We start from the raw sequence: 27,069 nt of genomic DNA, 5'->3' as shown, positions 1-27,069 counted from the left end.
ATATGGTAAGTCAAAGGTAAAGAATGGTAAAAGATATATCAAGAAAATACAAACCAAAGAAAGCGAGTGTGGCTGTATTAATACTAGACAATGTAGAGTTTTTGACAAAAATATGAGTATATTTCCTAAATATAAAAGTGTCAGTTAAACTAGAAAACACAGCAGTCCTAAATTTTACAACACAAGGAAGAAACAAATATATATATTTGCATAATATATATACGTATATATATATATATATACAAATACATATATGTACATATATATAATTTTAAAGTATATATACGTGTGTGTGTGTGTGTGTGTGTATATATATATATATATATATATGTTTAATACAGAAAGGAAGGAAGGGAGGGAAAGAAGAAAGAGAAAAGAATACAAATCCGCTATCATCTTTAGAGATTTTAACAACTTTCCCTTAAGAATTAAAAGAATGAGGGGCACCTGGGTGGCTCAGTTGGTTGGGCACACAACTCTTGGTTTCGGTTCAGGTCATGGTCTCACGGTTCATGGGTTTGAGCCCCAAGTTGGGCTCTGTGGTGGCAGTGTGGGACCTGCTTGGGATTCTCTCTCTCCCTCTATCTTTGTCCCTCCCCTACTCTCTCACTCTCTCTCTCTCTCCCTCTCTCTCTTTCTCTCTCAAAAAATAAATAAATAAATAAAAACTTAAAAAGAATTGAAAGAATGGCAGACAAAAAATTGGTAAGGGTATTATTATAGGAGCTATGAACAACAAAATGAACGAAACTGATCCAATGAAAAGTATATAGGACAATTTCCAATAACTGGCAGAATATACATCCTTTTGAAGTACACATATAACATTTCCAAAGTAGATCATACATTGGGTCATAAAGCAAAACTCAACAAATCCAAAGGGACTGAATTATATAGACTCTGTCCCATGGGAATTAATTTAGATACAAAAGAAGAAAGATAGCTAGAAAAATCCATCAACCGTTTGAAAACTGAGTAGTACACTTCTAAACAGAAAAAAGTAGAAATTATAAAGTATTTTCAAGTGAATGAAAATGAAATATAACTTACCAAAACTTATGCAATGCAGCTAAAACAGTTCTTACAGGGAAATTTTAGCTACCTGCATATAGTATTAGAAATATAGAAAAGTGGAAAATCAATTAATTAGCTTATGTCTCAAAAAAAAAACCACAAAAAGCTAAAGTAAACAAAGTATAATACAGGAAATAAGAAAGTAAGACAAAAATTAACTAAAGAGAAAGCAGATGTACAGAATTCAATACAGGCAAAAAGCAGCTTCTTTTAAAAGATCTGTAAAACTGATATACACTTAATCAAACTGATCAAGGTAAAAAGAAAAAGAAAAAGAAAAAAAAAAGAAAAAGAACAAAGCAAAGCAAAGAAAAGAAAAGAAAAGAAAAGAAAAGAAAAGAAAAGAAAAGAAAAAAGATAAGACAGACACATATATCAGGAATTAATGAGGGGGATTCAGTACAGACAAAAAGATACATAGAATTTGTCAACCTAGATGAAAGGGACAAATTCACCTAAAAATTACCAATTACCAAAATGCAGAGAAACATAAATGAAAACTTGAATCCATTATTAAAAATCTTTCCACAAAAGCCCACAAGGCTTTACTGATGAACAAATTCAAACAAATAAGAAAGAAACAATACCAAACTTGGGGTGCCTGGGTGGCTCAGTCGGTTAAGCGGCCGACTTCAGCTCAGGTCACGATCTCGCAGTCCATGAGTTCGAGCCCCGCGTCGGGCTCTGGGCTGATGGCTCAGAGCCTGGAGCCTGCTTCCGATTCTGTGTCTCCCTCTCTCTCTGCCCCTCCCCCGTTCATGCTCTGTCTCTCTCTGTCTCAAAAATAAATAAAACGTTAAAAAAAAAAAAGAAAGAAAGAAACAATACCAAACTCAAACATACTTCTGTACGGAATAAATAAAATGGAAATTCTTTCCAATTTATTTTATGAGGCTAGAATAATCCTGATACTGAAACTCAGGAAGGGTATTCCAAGAAAAGAAATTTTAGAACTTTTATCCCTCATGAACATAGATACAAAAATCTCAAACAAAAATTTATCAAATTAAATGCAGCAGTACATAAAACAAATGATTTAACATGATCAAGTGGTTTTATTCCAGAAATGCAAGATTGGTTTAATACTCAAATGTCAGTCAGTGGAGCATGAATAATTTAAAAAATTTTTGTGCTGACTCAAAATTAAATAATTTTCTCTTCAAAAGATGCTACTAGGCAAAAGAAAAGATAAACTATACACAATGAAAAATTGTGAAACATATACACAAAATAAAGGGCTCCTATCCAGATTACATAGAATCACTGTAAGTCAATAATAAGAATGGAACAACTCAATTTTTTCAGTAGGCCAAAGATATGTCAAATGATTCACAAAAAATAATAAGCATGTGGGAAAAAAAACACATGGGAAAATGTTCAACATCATTAGTCATCAGAAAAATATAAATAAAAACCAAATGAGGTATCATCACACACTCAAAAGAATGGCTATAAAGTCAAAATGATGGACACTGTCAAGTGTTGACAAGAATCTGGAGAAACTGGAAAACTCATACATTAGTGATAATTACAAAGTATTGCTACTTTGGTAAAGTGTTAAGCAGTTTCTTAAAAGTTAAACATACACAACCATATAACACAAGAATTCCACTTTTATTTATTAATTTAAAGAAATGAGAACATATGCACACACAAAAATACTTGTACCCAACGTTCCTAGTCACAGTATTCATAATAGCAAAAAGCTGAAATAATTCAAAAGGCTTTAACATGGTAAAAAAAAAAATAACAATAATTAAAATGTGATATATCACTGAGGTAGAATACTACTCAGCAATAAAAAGGCATTAACTACTGATGCATGCCACAACATGAAAGATTTAAAAACATCCTGGTTAAGAGAAAGAAACCTAACACAAAAGAGAATGTTTGCATGATCCCATTTATATAAAATTTCTACGAAAGGCAGTATAACTATAAAAATAGAAAAAGATCAATGGTTTCTTGGGTTTGGAAAGAGGATTCACTGAAACTTAACACAAAGGAACATTTTTTTAATAAATTTTCTTTTTTAAAGTAATTTTAGGTTTGAGGCCAATTTGAGAGGAAAGTACAGAGATATTTCCCAGGTACTCCCTCCCTCTACATGTACACAGGCTCCCTATTATCACCATCCCACAGCACAGGGATACGTTTGTTACAGTGGATGAACCTATAGTGACATGTCATTATCACTCAAAGTCCAGAATTTAATAGAGTTCACCCTTGGTGTTGTACACCTTATTGGCTTTGACAAATGTATGATGGGATGTGTTCACCATTTTAGTACTATACACAATGATTTAACTTCCCCCCAAAATCCTCTGTGTTCTGCTTATTCATCTCTCTACCCTCCCAACCAATGATTTTTTTACCATCTCCATAACTTTTCCTTTCCCAGAATGTCAGAGTTGGAATTATACTATCTGTAGCCTTTATGGCCTGGCTTCTTTCACTTAGTGATATACACTTAGGGTTCCTCATGGGAGAATTTTTGAGAGATAATGGAAGTATTCTTAACCCTTGATTGTGACATTGATCACCATTAGCCATCAGAAAAATGAAAGTCCAAAGTATGAGATACCACCTCTAACCCACCAAGATCAAAAGGCACGAACAAGCATCAGCAAGAATCCAGAAAATTAAAAACCTCATGCACTGCCAATGGGAATGCAAAATAGTGCTTTGAAAAACAGTCTAGCAATTCAAAAGATTAAACACACAGTTACCCTATAGTCCCACAACACCACTCCTAGATATAACCAAGAGAAATTCAAACAGGTCCACACAAAGACTTGTAGAGGAATGTTTATAGCATTCATCCAAGGAAATATTACCAGACAATAAAAGGAAAAGAGTACTGATGGATGTTGACAAACATGGATAAGCCTCGAAAACATTACGCTAAGTGAAAGGCACCGGTCACAAAAGATCACATACTTTTTGATTCTATTTATATGAAATTTCCAGTATAGGAAAACCTATAGAGAAAAAACACAAACTAGGGTTGTCCAGGGTTGGTACAGAGGAGGGAGGACTTGAAAAGAACCTGGGAGTTGACTGTTAATGGGAATGGGACTCTCTTTAGGGTAATGAAAATATCCAAAAGTTTACTGTGATAATGGTCACACAACTCTGAATATACGAAAAACCAATGAATAGTCCATTTGAAATGGATAAATTGTATGGTATATGAATTGCACATCAAGAAAGTTGTTATATTTTTAAAAAGAAAAAAGAATAAATCTGTCTTTTTTTAACTTTTTAATGTTTGTTTATTTTTGAGAGAGAGAGAGAGAGAGAGAGCGCTCAAATGGCATTGGGGCAGAGAGAGAGGGAGACACAGAATCCGAAGCAGGCTCCAGGCTCTGAGCTGTCAGCACAGAGCCCGACGCAGGGCTCGAACCCACAAACAGAGAGATTATGACCTGAGCCGAAGTCTGATGCCCAACCGACTGAGCCAGCCAGGTGCCCCAGGAATAAACCGGTTTTGGTGCAATTAAAGTAAAACAACTTGCTTGTGGAGATGGTTGTATAACTATGACCTTACCAGGTTTCTTTGTCTAAAATCACAGTCTATCAACATGAAGAGGTATAGTTTTTTGGGGGGTGATAGATGCCTAGGAGTTACCAGATCTTCTGATTTTGTGATTTTGTTTCTCAGGACCTTTAATTTCTCCCTGTCTTCTATATTTTTGAAGCTTATTTATTTTGGGGGGTGGGGAGAGAGTGGGGGAGGGGTTGAGAGAGAGGAAGAGAGAGAACCCAAGCAGGCTCCATGCTGTGAGGCTCCATCCTAAGAACCATGAGATCATGACCTGAGCCAAAACCAAGAGTTAGACGCTTAACCAACTGTCCCACCCAGGTGCCCTTTTCCTTTCTTCTTTCACATCACTACCAGGCCTCCAGTGAATGCTCCCCATGTCAAGTCACCCACTCATCCACTAGAGGCACTGTCTCCCTGGAAAAGCCATCTCTGTTCCCATAAAATTTCAAGTATTTCCTTTTAATTCCCCACCAGCCAACACTCTGACCTGCCAAATCTTAGACCACCTCCTAAAGTCTCCATTCTAAGTGGTATTTGCCCTTCTGCTAGTGAATATTTTCCATGTTTCCATCAACCTTCCTGTGTCCTTTTCCTCTCTTCTGATTTTCCTCTGCCAGACTTGGGTGTTTCTTTTTAACTTGAGTTAATGTGCAGTTTGTAGTGTCCAAGGTCTCTTAGTTACACTGTGGTTTTATTTTCTCTGTTTATTGATCTGTATTCTTTATTTGAAAGATGTATGGATAAATCTGGATTTAGACAGATGCCATTATGCAAGGGGAACCTAGAAGTTCTACGTAGCATTTTTACAACCACCACAGAGGAGATAGTGTAAATTATAGTCCTTGGAATGTCTAAGGACTTTCATCTTTTTAGGGAGAAAATGTTTTAACACAGACAATAGGAGATGAGATACAAGGCAATTCAGAATTGACAGCTCTATTACATACAGAAATTGTAAGTGTTTAGAAATTTGGAATAGAAGTGGAGATAACTGTGACAAATTATTGACAAAAGCTTCATAAAGAAGGAAGAATTTTATTTTAACTTTCATGAACAAATATGATTTGTTACTGAATTGAAATCTGGATATTGTAACAATATCTAGTTCAATAAAAGTAACCAGATATTATTTTACTATCTTGAGATATCAAATAGGCTTTATTGTCCTTCACATTTTCTTATATTATCTATGCTTTCCTCCCTCTAATCAATGGGGTTTATTACCTGTGGGTAAACATAATTCATCAAAAGTGAGGTGAGCAGGGCACCTGGGTGGCTCATTCGGTTAAGCATCTGACTGGCTCAGGTCGTGATCTCATGCTTCATGAGTTCAAGTCCCACATCGGGCTCTGGGCTGACAGCTCAGAGCCTGGAGCCTGCTTCGGATTCTGTGTCTCCCTCTCTCTCTCTGCCCCTCCCCTGTTCCTGCTCTGTCTCTGTCTCTCAAATTTTTTTTTTAATTTTTAAATAAATAAATAAATAAATAAAAGTGAGGTGAGGAAGGAGTTGAGTTTCAATACACCAATACACATACACACACACACACACACACACACACACACACACACACACACACAGATTCTTGGGCACTGGGGGGCGGCAGAGAGTTAGATTGGAAACAACCTTGAACTAAGAATTTGGTAGGCCCTGAGGGAAGGGAAGCCTTGTCCCTTCCCAAGGCAATGAAAGATCTCTAGATAGGTTTGGAAATAAAAGAGCATAGGATAGCTCTGCACAGGGCTCCATTCTTTCTGTCACTTGAAACTAAGTGATCCTTTGCTCATACGAAGCCACATACTGTAAGAACTAGGAATAAAATAGTTATATATTCTTTATTCTCTAAACTATTCCCCAGACAAAGTTTTTATAATGTCCATATTAACTTTGCTGCTCCTTAGATTCAGAATTCAGCTTAGGGGCACCTGGGTGTCTCAGCCACTTAAGCATCTGATTCTTGGTTTAAGCTCAGGTTATGATCTCAGGGTTTGTGAGATCAAGCCCAGCATAAGGCTCTGCACAGACAGTGTAGAGCCTGCTTGGGATTCTCTCTCTTTCTCTCGCTCTCTCTCTCTGCCCCTCCCCCATGCTCTCTCTCTCTCTCTCTCTCACTCTCTCTCTCTCAAAATAAATTTTTTTTTAAAAGTTAGCTTTGAAAATAACACATTTTCACAATGCTTTGTCCATCTTTCCCTATTTCCTCATAATAAAATTACTCTCTCTTCTATAATATTCCTATTATACCATATATCAAGTTATGCATTGTTTCTGTTTTGGTGTCTATTTTCTTTCTTAGATTGTAAACCTCTTGAGGGTAGGGAGCAAATCTCTTCACCTCTGTATTACCAGTTCAGCACAGTGACCAACCCTCAGGATGTGTTTCGTGAACTGAACTGAACTGAGTAATCCAAATTAACATTAAGTAGCAATTATCAATTCTTTAGGATTGGGAAATGTGTATGCACACTTTTTTATGTTAAAAGGATCACTTCTTGCTAAGGACTGAAGTATAGAAGGAAATGGCCTGGAAGCAATTTTAAAAACTATAAAAACTTTAAAAACCAAATTGTTATAATTTTAATTATTAAATCTTGGCAATAATATACCTTTAAATACTGGTTTTAAATATTCTTACACCTCCAAGAACCTAATTTTGTCCTGAATATGCAAATCTAGAGGTCATTTCATTTAATAAATACATACCTCCTATGAGCTGCATACTAAGAAGTTAATTTGAAGGCTAAATTTCAATTGTGATTTATAGACCCTCATCTCTGTTTTTTGATTCCCTGAATTACCTAGATCTGGAAATTTCCAATACATAGCAAAATGATCTGCTGAGAAGAAATCCTTTTGAACACCAATTTCATTCAGTCAAGTGAGGTTAAAACTGATGTGTCTCTAATTCTTAATTTTTATGCAACTCTCCTTATGCAAAATAATGATTTATAACCACCCAGTAGGTAACGTGGCTAACTTAAGGCATGCTGCACAGGTTTGGATGTTTAAACTGAGCCATAAAACTTAAGATCCTTGAGGTTTGTAATTAAGGCACACACTTCAGCAGGAGTATTTATCCTGCTTTAGTTCTGAGAAATTAATTTCCATTGAAGAGAGAATGGTTTTTCCTCTCAATTCATAGCTCTCACACTTTATTCTGAGCATGTTTTCTCCTAAAAAAAATCAAATATAAAGGAATCCTTTTCCAAAGCTGAGTAGGACATACATCAGTTGACATTTATACTTCAGTTGAAAATTAATTTGTGTGACTATAAAAGCAACAGATTGTGTTATTTCACAATGTGACACTGCAATTCAAATAAGTATCTCAAATAGCATATCTGAAAGAAAAATAATTAAAAAGTTCCAGCTCACTTTCAGTTAATTGTTCCAACAAATCACTAGTGCTAACCTCAAAGAAGAATAATGCTCCAATCAGAGAAAGTTCTTTCTTATTCTTGCAAACAGTTGTGATTTGTGGTGTGAGGCGTGACTTTAGTAGCTTTAGGTATCTCCCCATGGGCACTTTAACCCCATTCTAGTTTGGCGGCTTACTTTATTGAATTACAGAGCTGAAAGGAAAATCCAGATGCCATCAAGACAGCTATGCAAAGGATCACTTACTAAAATTCCCATCCATACCCTCTAGTTGGTATCAGTACAGCCCTCTATTATATTCACCCATCTCACGTCTCTCTGTAGCGGTCAGTTTAGGCTAAGCTATGTTTCAATAACAAACAAACCAAAATGTTACTGGTTCCCAACCACAAACAAGGTTCCTTTCTCAATATGCTATCTATTTGTCATAGCTCTAAGAGCCCCAATGTAAGAGCAGCTGCTACCTGGGACATGCCAGTCTCGGGGCAGAGGAAGAAAAGAGTATTGGTGGGACCACACAACGATACCTAAAACTTCTGCTTGGAAACAGCACGTATAATTTACTCTCACATTTCATTGGCCAAGGCATGTCACATGGCCAAGCTAAGTCCAGGAAGGCATCTGAGCAAGGGAGAGCAATATGTTTCTAATAATACAATCAATAAGAAGGTAATAATACAACAATATAATCTACCCATACCTCTTAAAACTACCAATATTTATATTTCCTAAGGAAAACTTCAAATTCTGCTCTAAGCCTTCAAGGGACTTTGAATCATGTCATCCAAGGGGACAAACAGACCAATAAAGTAGGTTCCTCTTCCAAACTTACACACTCCGGGCACATTTTCCAAAGCAGCCTGCCCCTAAAAGCCATCTCTTGAAGCTCTTTAAGAATCCAATACTATCTAATCCTCCCAGCAGCATTAGAAGTAGCCAGTGTGCCAGAATACAGGGTAATTTACTCCTGGCAAACAGAAAAGAATAATTTACATCTGGAGAGCAGAAAAGAGAGGGCTTGTGAAGAAATTGTCAGAGCTCATAAAATCCTAGTATTCATCAAAAAATACCATACTGATTTAAAGGAAAAAGTATTCCAACTCAAGACTTTCCTTGAAGAAAAGTGTCATCCAATTTCAATTTTTGAAGTATCTTAGATTTCATTTTTAACATGCCTTAAAATTTTCGGATAACATTGGATTATGAATTACATCATTTCTAAACTTTCACCCTCCCCTTACACTCATCCCAAGCACAAACTCAAAATCATCCTTGGCTAAAATCACCCTATGCTTTCTTCTGAATTTTAGGCTCTATTTTTTATATTTCTGGCAATCCTGTGTGTCTTGGCCAAAAAGATACACCTTAGCCAAAGACTACTATGATCTGGCCTCCTTCCTAAGTTAAACAGCAAAAAGCTGATACAGCCACCTTTTGAAGATTTTCCACGCCAATATCTATCTCTATAACATACTGGGTCGTTTCTTTTGATTCAAAAACCGTTATTCATTATAACTGGCATTAAAACTGTAAGGCGAGTGCTAGACGAGGAATTAGACATTCACATGATGCCAAAATAACCCCATACATATCGCTTACTAGACAGAAGGAGAAATACTTAACTGCACAATGAAAGTGATGTCAGAGTGCTATCATCCTAATGCAGCCATTCATTTAGCACCGCTAAGGTTCTGTATTCTGATATCATGTGATGTGTAGCATCCACGACGAAGCAAAGTTAAACAAAACAAAGTTATCTTTTGTTTTACAAAACAAAGTTAAACAAACTAAAATGTTTGTCTAAACATTTTAGACAAAATGTCCAGTTAACCAAAAGCAGAGGAACAAACTACACACCTTGAAGAAGAAACGAGATAAACCCAGAAGGTAAGACATTCCACAGGACAACTGGACAGGTCTCCTCAACAAGCCAATAATAGTAAAAAATACACTGCTCTTAAGGAAACAAGACATAAGGGACATAACACACAATGGCAATGTGCAGTCCTCTTTTGGGTGCTGATTGGGATAACGAGCAGTGAAAGCCGTTTGGGGGACAACAGGGAAAAGGAGAACATTCTTTGGCTCTAAATGAGATGAAAATTATGTTATAAATTTACATACGCATACATATAATATATACATTTACACACACACACACACACACACAGAAAACTAGAGAGATGAAAGTAAGTATGCACTAATGTGTGAAAGTGTGAACAGTAGTAATCTCTGCATGCTGGAATATGGTGACTTCTTTCTTGTTTTTTTTTTCTTGTTTTTGCCTGTTGGTGTTGCCTAATTTTCTACCACACACATGTACTGCTTCCGTAGTAACATAAGACATTTTTGAGGCTCTGCCTCACCAGAGTTATAGGATTAAGACTTTGAATTATAGCCTTGAGTCCGCTTTCTGATTTTATTTGCTATTATGTATCTACCTCAGTTAAACTTTTCTCTGTCTCTAAACTATGGGGGAAGAGGCAAAGAGGAAGACTAGTCACTGGGTGTGGCAGGCAACCTAATCTATCACGTTGAATCTTCATAGTAGCCACATAAAGTGGGTCCTATAATCCCTCTTTTACAGGGGAGGAATTAGGATCCCAGGATTTACACAAGATGCTTTAAGAAAGCGAAGTGGGTATTATCTGAGGCTCCCTCACCCCTGCTTTACTGAATTTCTTGACTGGGACTGTAGGCCTTTCCCCATAAGGGCCTCTACTGAATTGTTCATTGCCTAAAGGGCATGCCTGTAAGAAAATCAGGAAACAAACGCCTCAAAATCTTAACTTTTAGGCTTAAAAATGGCCTTGTAAAAATGTTTTGTTTTGTTTTTATTTAAATTCAAGTCAGCCTTGGCTTCAGGAGTAGAATCCAGTGATTTATCTCTTACACAGGACATCCAGTGCTCATCCCAGAAAGTGCCCTCCTTAATGCCCATCACCCATTTAACCCATCCCCCACCCACCTTCCCCACAGCAACCCTCAGTTTTGAAAAGAGCAAATACATTTAAAGGGAAACAGAAGAGTTAAATATAATTTGGGTTTCTATGAAGGGGGGAGGAGGAGAACAATCACACCCCCTCACCCAGAGTCATGTCCTGTTTCCTTCTGGAGCCTTGGGAAATGGTAAGTGGCCCTCTACCCCTCCCCTCCCCCTTCCCCCCCCCCCCACATCTGACTGTTTCCATGCTGCCATTGCCCAGAACACTAGGTGGTGATGGCAGCAAGGGGCTAGCACAGAAGCTAGACTGCCTCACCAAGCTCATTGAATGACATGAGGAGCAGGCAAAGATTATCCTCATCACCAGGAGAGGCAAGGTTGTGACACACAGGGCAAGACAGCAGACCAGAAGCCCCGCCCAGTGATAGAGGATGCTGTGCAGAGGGCAGGATGGATCAACTGAAGGGAGCATAGATGGGAACTGAAATATTCTGTAGAGGCCAGTATGAGGAAGGCCTGAAAATGCCCAATGACCAGCACAGGGTTTACATCTCAGAGAATGCCAGCTTGGCCCATGGCAAACCCCCAGGAGCTACACACCCCTCTCACAACAGGTGCCATTGAGGGAAGAAAGGCTAGAGAAATATCTTGAATTGGATGAGGGAAAAAGTATATATGATGAAGTTAACTTGCAACTAAGAAATTTACTTATTTGCACTCTTAAGGATGCGGCTTAAAATACTGTAACCAGTACAATAATTTATCCCTATTTACAGAACCAGTGGATGTCAGTGTGACTTGCCTTGTAAATTGCACTTTGCAGTGCTACTAACAGAGGAAAGGGTAACAAATATTTCACCATGACCACAATTTTATAGACTAAGAATATAAAACGTATCTTGCATATAATGCCTTTGAAATTCAGAGCTAAATGTTAGCTCTGAAATACAACTATAGAATACATAGAGGGAAATAAATTTTTTTTGAAATTTAAGATATATTTGTTAAAATTCAATTGCATTTTTTATTTCACTACTACTGCCTCCTTGTAAGGAGGAATTAGTCGATTTTAAAAGCATTTTATTCATGCACTTAAAGTTTCTTTCACATATTTCACAAAAACAAAAACAAAGAGTGGTGTCTACAAAGTAAGTACTGTATAGTCTTTTCACTAATTTGAGCCCTTTAATATCTTTCAAAAATAACAATAATAATAATAATAATAATCTGTGCCTAGCCATCTCTGCAGTATATAACATTGTTGTGATAAATGATACAAGGAAGGACCCAAATAAAAATGCAACCCAAACAGAAAGAATGTTCTGAGTTTCCAGGATAGTCAGCTTAAAATCATTATTTGTAAAAGTTCCGTTTTGATTACTTTTGTTTTGCCCTGGAGGATAGTTTAATATTCAGGTGGAAATATAATTTCTGGAGGACAATATTGCCTATAAACTGCAAGGAAAATAAGGGCAAAGGTGAAAAGCACTGCACTGTTCCTATGACTGAAGCTAGAGAGAGACTTCACCTTTTTTATTTTTCAATATTTTGCATCAGGACTTATTAGGACATAAGTTTCATCATGATATAGATTACACCCCTCTGGTAAACTAGATCTATGCAACAAACACTTCACTTGTAATTATAAATATTCCATTAACCAGTAAGTGGCTCATACAGAAACTCTAAAGTCCTTTGTGTCCTTTCCTTACAAACTGACGAAGAAGAATGTCACAAAATGATCCATAAGGCAACACTGATACCATTGGTCACTTGATTTGTTGAAAAGGATGCAATGAGGGGCGCCTGGGTGGCTCAGTCGGTTGAGCGGCTGACTTCAGCTCAGGTCATGATCTCACAGTCTGTGAGTTCGAGCCCCGCACTGGGCTCTGTGCTGAAGTCTCAGAGCCTGAAGCCTGCTTCAGACTCTTTGTCTCCCTAACTCTCTGTCCCTCCCCTGCTCATGCTCTGTCTCTCTCTGCCCCCCAAAAATAAAAACATTAAAAAAAATTTGAAAAGGGTGGAATGGAACAGTAGAGCCACACCAGTCTTCTGCCACATTGCACTCTCCTTACCCCTGCTCTGTTCTGTGGGGCGGGTAGCTCCTTTGGGCAACCCATGCTCCCACACTTCCTCACAAACTGGCTTCTGGTAAAGTTCTTAAAATGGGAGGCACTGGCCTGAGATTTGGGATGCAAGGACAGGAGGAACTAGGTTTTGTTTGTTTGTTTGTTTGTTGTTTGTTGTTTGTTTGTTAGCCTCTTCTCTTTCTCTCTCTGCTTGGGCAGTATTTTCATCTCTGGCTGTGACTCCTTTGTGGTGCCAGCTCCCTTTGGGTAGCTCTGACCTTCACCTCTGGTAAGACTGCCTCCTTCATTGGTCTCTCCAGTCCTACGGTGGGCAGCAGCTTCCTGCTGTAATCGACCTCTGGATTACCTCACCATCTCCTTTGGTTTTTCTTTTTAAATAAAAATTATATGTATGTAAGGCATACCAATGTTGATTTGAGATACATATACAGTGAAATGATTACTATAATCCAGTCAGTTAATATATCTTCTCCTCAGTTACTGTGTGTGATATGAGCACCTGAAATCTATGCCCTTAGCAAATTTCCAATATTCAGTACAGTATTATTAACTATAGTCATCATTCTGTACATTAGATCTCTAGAGTTATTCACCCTACATAACAGCAACTTTGTATCTTTGACCAAGATCTTCCCCTTCCCTCAAACCCTCCACCACTGGTAACCACCATTCTACTCTATGCTTCTATATATTTGACTTTTTTAGATTCCACATATAAGGTGAGATCAGCCAATTTTTTTCTCTCTGTATCTGGCTTATTCCACTTACCATAATACCTTCCAGTTAATCTATGATGTTGCAAATGGCAGAATCTCCTTTGTAGTAAGACTGAATAATATTCCATTGTGTATGTATGTATGTATATATGCAATTTCTTTACCCAATCATCCATCAACAGACACCTAGGTTAGTTATTTTTTAGCTCTGAAAAATACCTTCTGAATAAATACCCATCTTAAGTTCCTTCCATTGAACAACTTGACCTTAAGTTCTGTTTTTCCACCTCAGTTTTGCCTAGTACAGGGATCATGTGGGTAATAAACAAAGAACATTATTCTAAGACCTTGCTCTCTAGATAAATAATAAAAAACAAACAAACACCAAGCCCGTAATCAGCTATAAACCTTTCACTCATAGGGTATCTAGAAGACATAAGAGTCCTGAGAAAACAGAAGATGAAGGGAAATTGCAAAGAAAGATTCATTCATTTGTCATGTGCTTACCACCAAGCAGACAATGTGCCAGATGGCGGAGCTACAAAGATGACCAGAGGCAAACACAGCCCTGCCTTTATGGTGTCTGGTCTAATGGGAGAATATGAGCATTCATGGAAAATCACATGAATACATATAAGTTTACAAGAGCATACACTCAGTTCTCCTGACATGTGTTTTGAAACTGTGAAGTTGATATATCAGGGAACAGTCTGATCAGAATGTGATTTTGTATGTGTATGTGTCGCTAAGGAAGTTTTTAAATTTTGTGCCCCTACTGCATTTTCCCTTAAGCCCTTTGGTTTTTATTGTGCCATTTAGCATAGCTTGGTGATCATTTTAAATGTATATGTTGCATTTCAACAGAACAGAGTATATTTTGAATGAAAGGGCAATGGTGGTAAGAATGCATATACTAGAAGAAAAGGGAGAGAGGGAACAGGCAGAGGTACAAGGAAGCAGGAAGGCATGGCAGGGTTACTGGAAAATAAGGAGACAGAACTGTGGTCTGGTAGGAGGCCAAAGAGCTGGAGTTGGAGGCAGGGGCTGCCTGTGGAGCCCACCAGGCATGGGACGTGGTGAAGGGCCACAGTGGACCAGCCAAAGGGAGCTGGGCACCTAAACACTCCCTTTAATCAACGATAAAATGCAAAATAATTGGGGACCAAATTGAATGGATACACACAAATGCATACACACCTTTGGGTGTATATATTAACTTGACAATATCTACTTATAAAAAAAGAATATCTACTTTTAAAAATTTCAAGTTATTAATTTTGTTACACATACACATTTAAGATCCCATAACATGAAATCATGCAGTGATTTTAAAAGATTGCTTTTTATACTCACACGTTTCATGAAGCATTTTACTCATACTCTATATGCACCTTCACATCCTTTATATGCATGGCTGGCATCAGTGTTTATCTTCACTGTCTACCCTCCTTCTAATTATTTCTCCTTTAATTATAGGTGGAAAAAATGGACCTCTTTGGCCCTGGTCCAAATAGATCACATTTGGATAAGGAATCTAAAATGTTTGTTTAAATACTTTTGCAAAAATTAAGTATTTGAAAGAGAACCTTTTAGGGAAGCCTTGGTAGGTGATTCTCACTATTTGAAGGAATAGATAGGAGAAAAGGAGTCCTTTACATATAGTGAAAATGAAAAGCAAGTCAAAGTCACACAGGAGAGACTGGTGAGCCTTAGGGCAAACTAGAATCTTCCCACTCTGCACAGAGGAAGTCAAGTTTAGCTGGGGTAGGGTGGAGGCAGAATGAAAAAGAAAAAGTGTGTGTGCGCGCTCACACACACACACACACACACCAAAAAAACATATCTGTGCTGAGCAGAGTCTGCAGCCCTTGCCAATCTACTCCATCAACTCTGGCCTTTCCATTTCACCCAGATTCAGAGCAGACTCCTTTGTTCTCCCACAATTTCTATCCATGTATTCTGAATACACACCTTTTGCAGAAGGTCTGGCATCTGTCCCTCCATAGGATTAGCACTATTTGCATCAATAGCCAGTCTGTTTGCATTCTTCCATAGGATTGCTGAGACTGAATGGGTCCGTGTGCATGCATATCTATTCCTATTTATAGCAAAATCCCATTTATTATATGTCTAAAACCCAAGAAAACTTAAATAAACAGAATTTATAGTGCCATTCAGTGGTAATTGATTTTCTTACTGTTTCTGGGAATACTCCAAGTTCCTAAAGGAACTCTAAATCATCAAAGCAAGATTAACCTATGTTCAATGGAGTTTCCAAGTATTTTTTCCTGACGCTAACATGATTCACTTAAGAAATGCTTAAATTAGCTCCTACTATATACACAGCAATGTGCTCAGCATAAAAGGCAGAATCCAAATACAATACAAGGTTTGGGACCTTAAAGTAATTACAATACTCATATGAAAAGAAAAGCCAGAACATAAATTAAGCTACAATATAACAATACTTATATTAATGTCACATGCCAATGAAGACACTTTTCTTTCTGCTCTAATGTGTCCTGAGAAACTAGGTCATAAAATTGGATTATATTTCCCAAAGGAAAAGTGTTATAAATTCGGACTAGAGGTTGTTTTCTTGATCAAGGACTTGGCATTTAAAAGAAAATACACACATACACACACAAACACACACACACCACTCAATAACATGTCACATGACAAATAAAAATTGCAACAAATCCTAGTAGCTATTTAACATAAGTGTCCCCAAAATGGGATAATAATTATGTAGAAATTATACAACGAGATCCAGCACACTCAAGCGTACACATAGCGTAAAAGTAAAACTCTAATGTAAACTCTAATGTATCGTAAATTTTACTTAGTGCCATAATGCCAGCTCTGATAAACACAAGCATATCATTAACCATAGTTTTGCTTGACTTGTTGGATTTAAAAGGGTACTTTGGGGATGGCTTGATGGCATGAGTCTTTTTTTAAAAATGAGCTGATGCATTCTTTTTCTCTAGATAAATTTCCCTGCAGAGCATCTGAGCACTCAGAATTTCTCACTGACCTTACAGCTGACTTAGAGGACCAGGGCAGGTGTTTCATAAATGTCTGCTCCTGATGATTATGGTGGCATTATTGTGTCTCTCCTCTTTTAGAAGGACTGACCTATTCCCTCCAATCTCTCCACTCTCTCAAGCATTCTCAAAGTGATAGTTTCTGAACAACAACAAAAAAAAAAAAAGCGAGGAAAAGGTAAATATCAAATAAACGTAGAGTATGTAAATAGATATCTAAGAATTTAATTGGGAAACCCTACCCCCACCAGCAATGATTAGATAGGGGACTAAGGTATTCTTTGAAAGACAATTCCAATGGTAATGCTGTCGATCAGAATATTCTACAAGCATATCTTTCATTCTCTCTTCACTCCTCAGTCAGTAAGTTTGGTGCTCATAAGGGCATCTGTGTCCAAGTACATGCTCATCCTTATACATTCCTTAAAATGTTGCCCCTTTTAACTTCCTCTTTTGACTTCAAAGTCTTCTAGAAATAGGGACATTTCTGTATGCTAAGCAACATTTCTCCTCACCCCTTGTTAAGTTAACAGGGTTATCTTCCATAAGGATTGTTATATTTTCTACTAATACATCCAAATTAAATTGCCATTTACTTACCCATGTCTTGCTCAATTTCCAAAGGCTGATATTCCAATTTCAACTTTATTTTGGAGCCATTTTTTTTTTGGCAAAGGGTTATACACTTCAATCTTTTCCAGTTTATATGTAGTCCAAAATTATCCATTTTGCTTGTCTAAATCTTCAGTACTTATTTTGGCAGCTTTAAAATGGAGAATCAAAATGGTAGGATCATGGGAACTTTGCCAGTCCATTCTTGGCTTCTCTAATATACTAAGATTCTTCTTTTAATCATCACAATAAAAGAAGACTGGAAAATGTCCATTGGATTTGACAACTGGGAAGCGATTCATAACTTTGGCAAGAACCTATTCAATTGGAGCAGCGGAGGCAGAATCCAGGCTGAGTGATTGGAAGAGTGAAGGCAGGGTGAAGACAGTGAGTAAATTCTATCAATTTCAGAAGGTAGAATGGGGAAGGAAGGCAAGAGATAAGGAGATAACTGGGAAGGGAATCAAGAGTATATTACCAACATCGTGAAGACTGAATTGGAAAGACTTGGGCTTGCGCATATTACATAATGAACTTCCGATGGTACATGATACACAGCATTCAATTTCACTACATCTCACTGCTTCACTCCTCTCCCATTTGTTTTTGCTCTTGTTCATAAGGTTTCTCTAGATCCAACAGGATGCATAATCTGACTGGGTTTTACAGGTTTCTCTTACCTTTGTCACTGTTCAACCTCTGGAGCAGTATGCTTTCCTTCTGAAGGCTTTTCCTCTAATCCCTTCTAAGCAACTCATTTGCTGGCTTCAACTGAATGATATTTCTGAACATATGTATAGTCCCAGCAAGTGAAAATGCTTTCCTTTTCCAGGGGAATTGTTTGTCTCTTCTTTCCCCTGTCACTTCTCATCTTGTATTTGCTATCACTTTCTTATGTGTATATTTTCTTTGGTGTGCATATGTAATGTATGTGTGTGTGTGTGTGTGTGTGTGTGTACACATACTCACATGCATGCTCTACCAAATTTCCATCATCCTATGCTCACTTCTTGAGCCCTCACAGCATAAATTATTTCATACTATTTTGAGCAACCCATAGCTTTCAGTTCTTAGGGCTGATTAACTACTTTGCTATTTTGAATGCTTTTATCTTGTAGGCATTTACCAAACATCTACGCTTGCCAAACTTGTTGCCAAATCAATGGATAATTCTATCCCTGTGTACATTTCCTGCCACACACTAGGACAAAACTGTTTACCTTAGATTATAAGGATTTGGGTCTCACTTTATTTAGACTGTGGGCATCACAAGTTCTCAAAACAGAGTTGGAGCACGCGATCAAGTTCTACGCAGATCAGTAAACCAGGGATAAGCCATTCTGCCCACACTGCCAGGCTGTAGGGGAACGTATTGTTGTTTTTGTTGTTCTTAAAGAATCTTGAAGAGGTTTCATAAGCCACTGACTTGAAAATCCTATATAAAATAAGGTTTTATATCAAAGGAAATATAAATAACCAGTTTTAGAGACTAGCATATATGACCCAAAATGAGAAATACTATTGAGAACCCCATATGAAAAACAAATAGGTTGACAGAGATCCCAATTTTTTCCTTCTCATGCTGAATCTACCAATCTATAAAACTGCACAGATGAATTTTTTTAATCTTTGAAGCTTCCTTCCTTTTTTTCTCCTACCTCCACATAAACTCCATGAATATTCCTTAAGGATGGCCAATTCTTGAGTACAGCCATACAGTTGCCTGGGCCAAGCATAGTGTATGGCACACCAGGGAAGCACAGTGTTTCTGTCAGCTAATATTCTCCTCAAGGAATCCTGTAGTGCGGGAAGAATTATTTTAATCTATCAAAGTATATTAGAATCCTGGCTTGTAAACTGCTACAGAAATGTTTTCCTGATGATCTGATGCCCCGTTTATACCAACTTTTCTATAAGTGGCTGAAACGGCCAAACTAACAGTACAGCATGTTCTATGCACTTGGTGGGCTATTCAAAGGGGCCTCCCCTTCTGTAGGTTATATAGCCTTGCTAATCTTTAGTGGATTCCTTTTTGTTCACAAATACTAAGTGGTCACCTGGTATTATTTAGGACTGTATTTTTTTATTTAATATATTTTACTTCCCCAATATATCCAAACTATTATCATTTAAACATGTAATCAACATAAAAAGTTGAGGTATTTAACTTTTTTATACTGTTTGAAATCCAGTATGCATTTTACACTTACAGCACATTTAAACTTGAACTAGACATACTTTTAGTGATTACTAGCCACACGTGTCTAGTAACTATCATATCTATTGATCAGTGCAGGTCTAAACCATAAGTCCCATGAGGGCAGGGACCTTGTCTATTTTGTTCACTGCTTTGCAAGAGCCTGGCATGTGTTATATACTCAGGAAAAAATTGTTAAATAAATTAATAATGTGTTGATACTAGATTAAAAGTAAATTATAACATATATTCATTCCATATGTGGTATTTCCAAACATTCCAGTGATTTTCTATATTAAAAAAACAGACTTAGTTATCATATATAATGCTGAAGCTCTTCACAAAGAAACCTCTTTGGGAGTGCCTGGGTGGCTCAGTTAAGTGTCTGACTCTTGATTTTGGCTCAGGTCGTGATCTCACAGTCATGAGACCGAGACCCATGTCAAGCACCACGTAGGGCTCCATGTTGGGCATGGAGCCTGCTTAAGATTCTCTCTCTCCCTCTCCCTCAGGCCCTCCCTCATCACTTACACTCTCTTGTGCTCTGTCTCTAAAACAAGACAAAACAAAACAAAAAACACCTCTTTGGAGCTTTGTTACTTGTTGGTCTGGTATTCAATATGAAGAAATTTAAATCATTTTATCCTCTGTGTATGTGTTATGATCACTAAAACCTACATACACTTCTAAATTTCAAAACATAGCCTAGACCGATCCCTGTCCCCAACTCCTCCATACTGCCCCCCTTTACCTAACCTGAAGCCTACCCTATCACTCCAGTTTCCATCACTCCTGATCTCTCCAGTTTCCATCAAATTCTGGACTTGAGGGCTCCGTAGCAGAAGAGAACATTGAAGCTCCTAATAAGCCAGATGGCCAGAAGACAAATTCTCTGTTCAACTCTTTGAGCATCTATCTCTTTCAAGAACAGTTCCTGTTCTTGATCACTCCAGTTTCCATCAAATTCTGGACTTGAGGGCTCCGTAGCAGAAGAGAACATTGAAGCTCCTAATAAGCCAGATGGCCAGAAGACAAATTCTCTGTTCAACTCTTTGAGCATCTATCTCTTTCAAGAACAGTTCCAACATGAAAGAAGCTCCTGAATTGTTATTTGGGGTTTTTCATTCTTCATAATGAGTTTCTTAGAGTTAGAGAAAGTCTGAAAACATTGATGACACTACACAAAAAGATGGTAGAACTCAATTTGAACAACCACAGATTTAAAAGTAATATCCAGAAGTTAAAGAACTAGTGGTTCTAACTCATAAATATAAAGGCCTGGGTTTTTCCCAGTCTTATTTGGAAATAATTGATGCACCTCACTGTAGAAGTTTAAGACCTACAGCATGATGGTTTAATTTACATATGTTGTAAAATTATCACACAACAGGTTCAGCTAGCATACATCTTCTCATATAGATACAATAAAAAGAAAAGAAAGGAAAAAAAAAGGAAAAGTGTTTTCCTCATGGTGTGAACTCTTAACAACTTTCCTATATACCCTACAGCAGCCTCAGCTATCATCATTGTATGGCGCATTACACCTCGAGGACTTGTTTATAACTTGAAGTTTATATCTTCTGACCACCTCCCTCCAATTCCCCTTCCCCCAACCCTCCACCCCTGGTAACTACAGCTCGATCTCTTTTTCTATGGGCTTTGTTTTCTTTGGTTTTTAGATCCCACATGTAAGTAACATCATATGGTAGGTGCCTTTGTCTGACTTATCTCATTTAGCATAATACCCTCTAGGTCCACTCATGTTGTCACAAATGGTAGGGTTTCCTCATTTTTCTATGGCAGAATAATATTCCCTTGTATATGCACACGTGCACACACACACACACACACACACACACACACACACACACTGCAATTCCTTTATCCATTCATCCATCAATGGACAGGTAGGTTGTTTCTATTTCTTAGCTATCATAAATAATGGAGGCGCAGTTATCTTTTTGAGTTAGCATTTTCATTTTCTTTGGATATATTTCCAGAAGTGGAATTGCTAGATCATATGGTAGTTCTATTTTTTTTATTTTTTGAGAATCCTCCATACCATTTTTCATAGTAGCTGTACCAACTTTCAATCCCACCAACAGCGCATAAGGGCTCCCTTTCCCCTTACCCACACTAGCATTTATCTCTTGTCTTTTTGATAATGGCCATTCTAACAGGTGTGAGGTGATATCACATTATGGTTTTAATTTGCATTTTCCTAATGACTAGTAATGTTGAGCATCTTTTCATGTACCTGTTGGCCTTTTATATATCTTCTTAGAAGAAATGCCTTTTTAAGTATTTTGCCTATTTTTTTGTAATTTGGGTTATTTGTTTTTTCACCATTGGGTTATATAAGTTCTTTATATATTCTAGATATCAACCCTTATCAGATACATGATTTGCAAATATTTTCTCTCATTCCACAGGTTGTCTTTTCACTTTATTGATGGTTTCTTTGCTGTGCAGAAGCTTTTTAATTTGATGCAGTCCCACTTGTTCAACTTTTGTGTTCTTGTCTTTGCTTTAGATGTCATATCCAAAAAATCATTACCAAGACCCATGTCAAGGAGCTTTATTCCTATGTTTTCTTCTGCAAGTTTCATCATTTCGGGTCTTACATTTTAAGTCTTTAATCCATTTTGATTTTTTTTGAGGTGTAAGATATGGATCCAGCTTCATCTTTTACACATGGGTATCCAATTATATCAGCACCACTTAGTGAAAAGACTATATTTTCTCCACTGAGTATTCTTGGTTTCCTTGTCAAATATTTGTTGACTGTATATGCTTGGGTTTATTTCTGGGCTTGTGATTCTGCTCCACTGGTCTATTTGTCTGTTTTTATGCCAGTACCATACTGTTTTGATCACTATAGCTTTAGAGTAAAATTTAAAATTAGGAAGTGTTGGGGCGCCTGGGTGGCGCAGTCGGTTAAGCGTCCGACTTCAGCCAGGTCACGATCTCGCGGTCCGTGAGTTCGAGCCTCGCGTCAGGCTCTGGGCTGATGGCTCGGAGCCTGGAGCCTGTTTCTGATTCTGTGTCTCCCTCTCTCTCTGCCCCTCCCCCGTCCATGCTCTGTCTCTCTCTCTGTCCCAAAAATAAATTAAAAAAGTTGAAAAAAAAATTAAAATTAGGAAGTGTCATACCTCTGCTGCTTTCTTCTTCTTTCTCACGATTTCCTTGTTGGTTTGGGATCTTTTAAATCACTATCTTCTTCAGTAGTCATTGGAAACTCTACACAGACATATGTAAACATATTTTTTGTGTCATCCCATTCTCCAGCTCTCATATCCATATTTCTAAGGATTAATGTGATTAAATGTCAAGTTTCTTCATCCTCATGACAAAATAGAATTATTATTATATTCTCTACCCTGAAGGAGTCTTTGGCTAAGGTTAAATCCTACTATGACACTGGCATTCTAAGAAAAGAGGCCCACACTTCCTTCAGGTTAACACCATCTTTTTCAACTGCAGCCGAACTGCTAGAAGTCACCAACTGGAGTCAGCAGAAGAGTAAGCACAGTAGCAAAGGGATTGGCTCTGGATTTTACTTATCTTCATTATTTAAAAAAAAAATTTTACTGTTTATTTATTTTTTGAGAGAGAGAGAGAAAGAGCTGTCAGCTCAGAGCTGTCAGCACAGAGCCTGACACAGGGCTCAAATCCATGAACCGTGAGATCATGACCTGAGCTGAAGTCAGATGCTTAACGGACTGAGCCACCAAGGCTCCCCAGTCTTCATTATTTAAAATGAGATTTTTATATAAGTGGCTCCATTATAAATATGGTATTATAGCTATTTTTAATCCATGTGTATCAATAAAATTAATGTACCACTTCCATTTACTCCAACTCATGCCCACTGCATAGTTATTCTCTGCAAGGTGCAGAAGACCCAAATGTGAGTGGGATGCACCCCTGCCTAATGGAACTTATACTTCATAAGGGAGCTAGACATGTATAAATAAGGTAATTTGCTTTGCTAAGGGCAGAGGATACACATGTCATATCTCCCCAGTTAGACTGCAGATTCCTGGAAATCAGGGCTGGTGTCCTAAACTTACTTCTGTATTCTGTGCCAGGGACACAGATGATGCTCAATAAGTCATCTTTAAATTTATTCATTTGGCTCACAAACAAATGCATCTTGCACTTTCCATTGGTTTGTCTTTCCGTGTTAAAACTGTTTAGTTATTAAAAAAAAAAAAAAACAACTAAAAGATGTGCCACATTGGGGATATATTATGTCCACAAACATTATGTTTTAATTCCACCACTCTATAATCCAAATGAAATATCTAATATTCATGCACATAATATTAGATGACATATCCTTAGAGTCTATCTCCACAAGGAAATTCTTCCCTGTGAAGTTTAGAATTCTTCTTTCATCCCCACTGAAGCCTTGTTCTTAATATTTTTCTTTTAATAAGCAACTGAAGTCAAACTTAAGCTACCCATGTAATATGCCCCCACAAAGAGACTTAGAATTACTAAAATGTTTCACGTTAGCATGTATAGCTGAATAGAGGTTGCACTTACAAAGGAGACACAGGACTTTTTTGTGTGTTCTGCACAATGAAAGGCATGTCACATTCTGCTTTTTTTCAATTGAAGCATGCCGCAGCCCAGAGGGTCGGTTACTGTCAGAAATTCTACTTGAGAAAGGCCCTTTGGATCACAGGGAAGAATACTACCTGCCAGGGAATGAATCAAACCTACCAAAAAATTACTACAATTTGGTCAGAAATATCACTGTGGTGGGCCGCATGTCATTTCTGACTGCAGTAATCATTACAAGGGTATATAGTAAAAGAGAACTGAGAAATACGCGTGAAGTGTAAATGAGAAAAAAAGTGGTTAAGTTCACTCTTTGGTAAAGGTTACTCTTCCCTTCTCGTTGTTACTAGAGATGCACAGATCCTGAGCTGTGCCCGTTTCATAAGCATCAGGCTACACGTCTGCCCTAGCAAACCAATAAAAAAACAAACAAAATAACAAATGACAAAAGAAACTAGGTTCTTTAGCCTGGAAATGAGAAGGGCGAGGCGATTTCATAATGTGTATGAATAGTTGTAAAGTGGAAGCAATCCAGATACACTCCATCTTCACAAATGAAAGACATATGGGATTCATTTTTTAACAGATGAGATACAGAAAAATCTTCCTATTTTACAGGTTTTTAAAGTAAATATGTTCCTGACAGAAGTCATGGAAGTGTCTTAAGTTTTTTTAAAGAAATATTCACGCTGGCATTTAAGGGCAAAATTAATAAACAGATGAATGGCATCACACACACAATGACTGATAGGTGCATGCTTTGGAGAGAAACTTGGCCATCAACAGACAGAGGTAGAGTAGAAATGTTCCTGGTACGGGTTCTAGTCATGTCCCATATGGTGGCCACCCCCACCACAGGTAGCCACTGAGCACTTGAAACACGGGTAGTCTGAACAGAGATGTGCTTGTAAGTAAAAATTAATAGTTTTTTCATAATCGATACATGTTGAGATGATAATATCCTAGATATATTAGGTTAGCAAATATACTATTAAACTTAACTTCAATGGTTTTTTTTTTCCTTTTACAATGCAGCTACTAGAAAATTTAAGATTGCATATGTGAATTGTATTTGCGGCTTGCACTCAATTTCTGTTGAGAAGTTCTGTTCTAAGCTCAGACTGACTGAGTACAGATCCTGACCTGAGGCAAATCAGTTACCATTTTTGCACCCATAAAATGGAAAGAATAATAAAACAATCAACTCCAAGCCTTTTTAGACGATTTCATGAATTACTATATGTAGAATACTATCTAGCATATAGTATGTGCTCAATAAATCTGCTATTAATATCCAATGCACACATCCTCTCTGCAGAGTACCCTGGCATGTCATTGCTTATCCTCAGTTTGAATACCCTCAAAGATGGGGAACTCACATTTCCTTGAGACAGTGTATGGCATTTCTAGACATCTCTGAATGTGAAAAAGTTCAACCCTGGAATAAATAAAAATCTCTCTTTACAACTTTGAATCTTTTGAGCTTCTTTATATATGATTAAGCCAGAAGCAAAGAGAGAAACTGGTCATATTCCAACACTACATTTCTATAAAAATTGTTAAGGGACTTTGCTATTGGAAATGAGGATATTATATATTCCCATGGAAGTTCATGTCAAGAGACCTCATGCTGACCCAGCAACATGCTTTTAAGGAACAGATCTTTAGAAATGTGATTTGTCCGTACATGCCCAACCAAAGGACCATCAATTTCTGTTCTTAGCAAGGTTGCCCCATGCAACTAACGATATTTTCCTATTAGGATGACATGAAGCAAAGAGAACAGACAAGGGCACTCACCTGACCAGACTGCTCAGCCCGATCCCAGGAGTGACCACTGCCAGTCTACCCATACTCCTATGTGAAGACTGGTTTTCCCCTTTGCTACTCTCAGTGCTAATCTTTTGCATATTTGGCAGAACAATTCTGTCTTCATGATAAGTCATTAATGAAAAGGAACGTGATGTGGATTTCCTAAGTATGCCTGGATTTTCTGAATCTTCCAGTGGTTCTTCAGGAAGCCTGCACTTTTGGATTTGAATGTCTCAAGCTCTCTACAGTTCTAAGACATTACTGTCTTCATGCATAAGGTCTGTGTCAAATCAAAGCACAGCCTTTTCCAATATTTCCAAGTGACACTTCTGCCTCCAGGTAGAAGTGATTCACCAATCCTCAACCTGTCAGTCACCTCTGTTGTGTGTGGCGACTCTGGCAGTGAGTTTGTGTGTGCTCTCTTACCTGGAAGAAATACCAGCCAAGGTTTAGACTAAATTTGTTGACCCGAACTTCAGGCTCTAGGGCAATCTGGTGTATGAGGAGCAGAATAGGCCATTCAGTCCAACAGACTAGGATGCAAGTCTTGGGTTAGGACTCCACCAGCTGCACTGACCTTACACCAGGTGCCAAAGATCCCTCAGCCTCCATTACCCAGTATGAAAAAATGACACCAAATAATAGAACCGACTTTGCAACATTATCACGAAGATTAGACGTACTGATCCTAACGCACCTAGCCTGATATGCAGTATACTGTAAATCATAATTAGCAATCACTTTTCTTGCCTACAAGTATGTTGGTAAGCCTTGCCTTAGGGATGCTCAAAGGGCTGTTACCACCCAGGCCCCTACTTTCAATCACATTCTCCTCTCCCAACAGTTTCCAGAACTCTCAACAGAGAACAATAGAGAGTGGTGTTCTTTCTCATTCAAATCCTTTACTATCAGACCTCCACAAGTAGATGCTAATAAGAAAGCTGATTCAATCAAACATTAAAATTAGAATTTACCACCTGAGTTGCTCGGACAGAGGGAGGGCTTTGTGAATTGGCATAATCAGAGAAAGCTCCGCGGAAGTATAATTAAAACCAGGTCTTGACTAATAGGTAGAATTTGGAT

This window comes from Panthera tigris, chromosome C1 (assembly GCF_018350195.1).
Source record: "Panthera tigris isolate Pti1 chromosome C1, P.tigris_Pti1_mat1.1, whole genome shotgun sequence".
NCBI lineage: Eukaryota > Metazoa > Chordata > Mammalia > Carnivora > Felidae > Panthera > Panthera tigris.
This window is presented reverse-complemented; position numbering follows the sequence as displayed.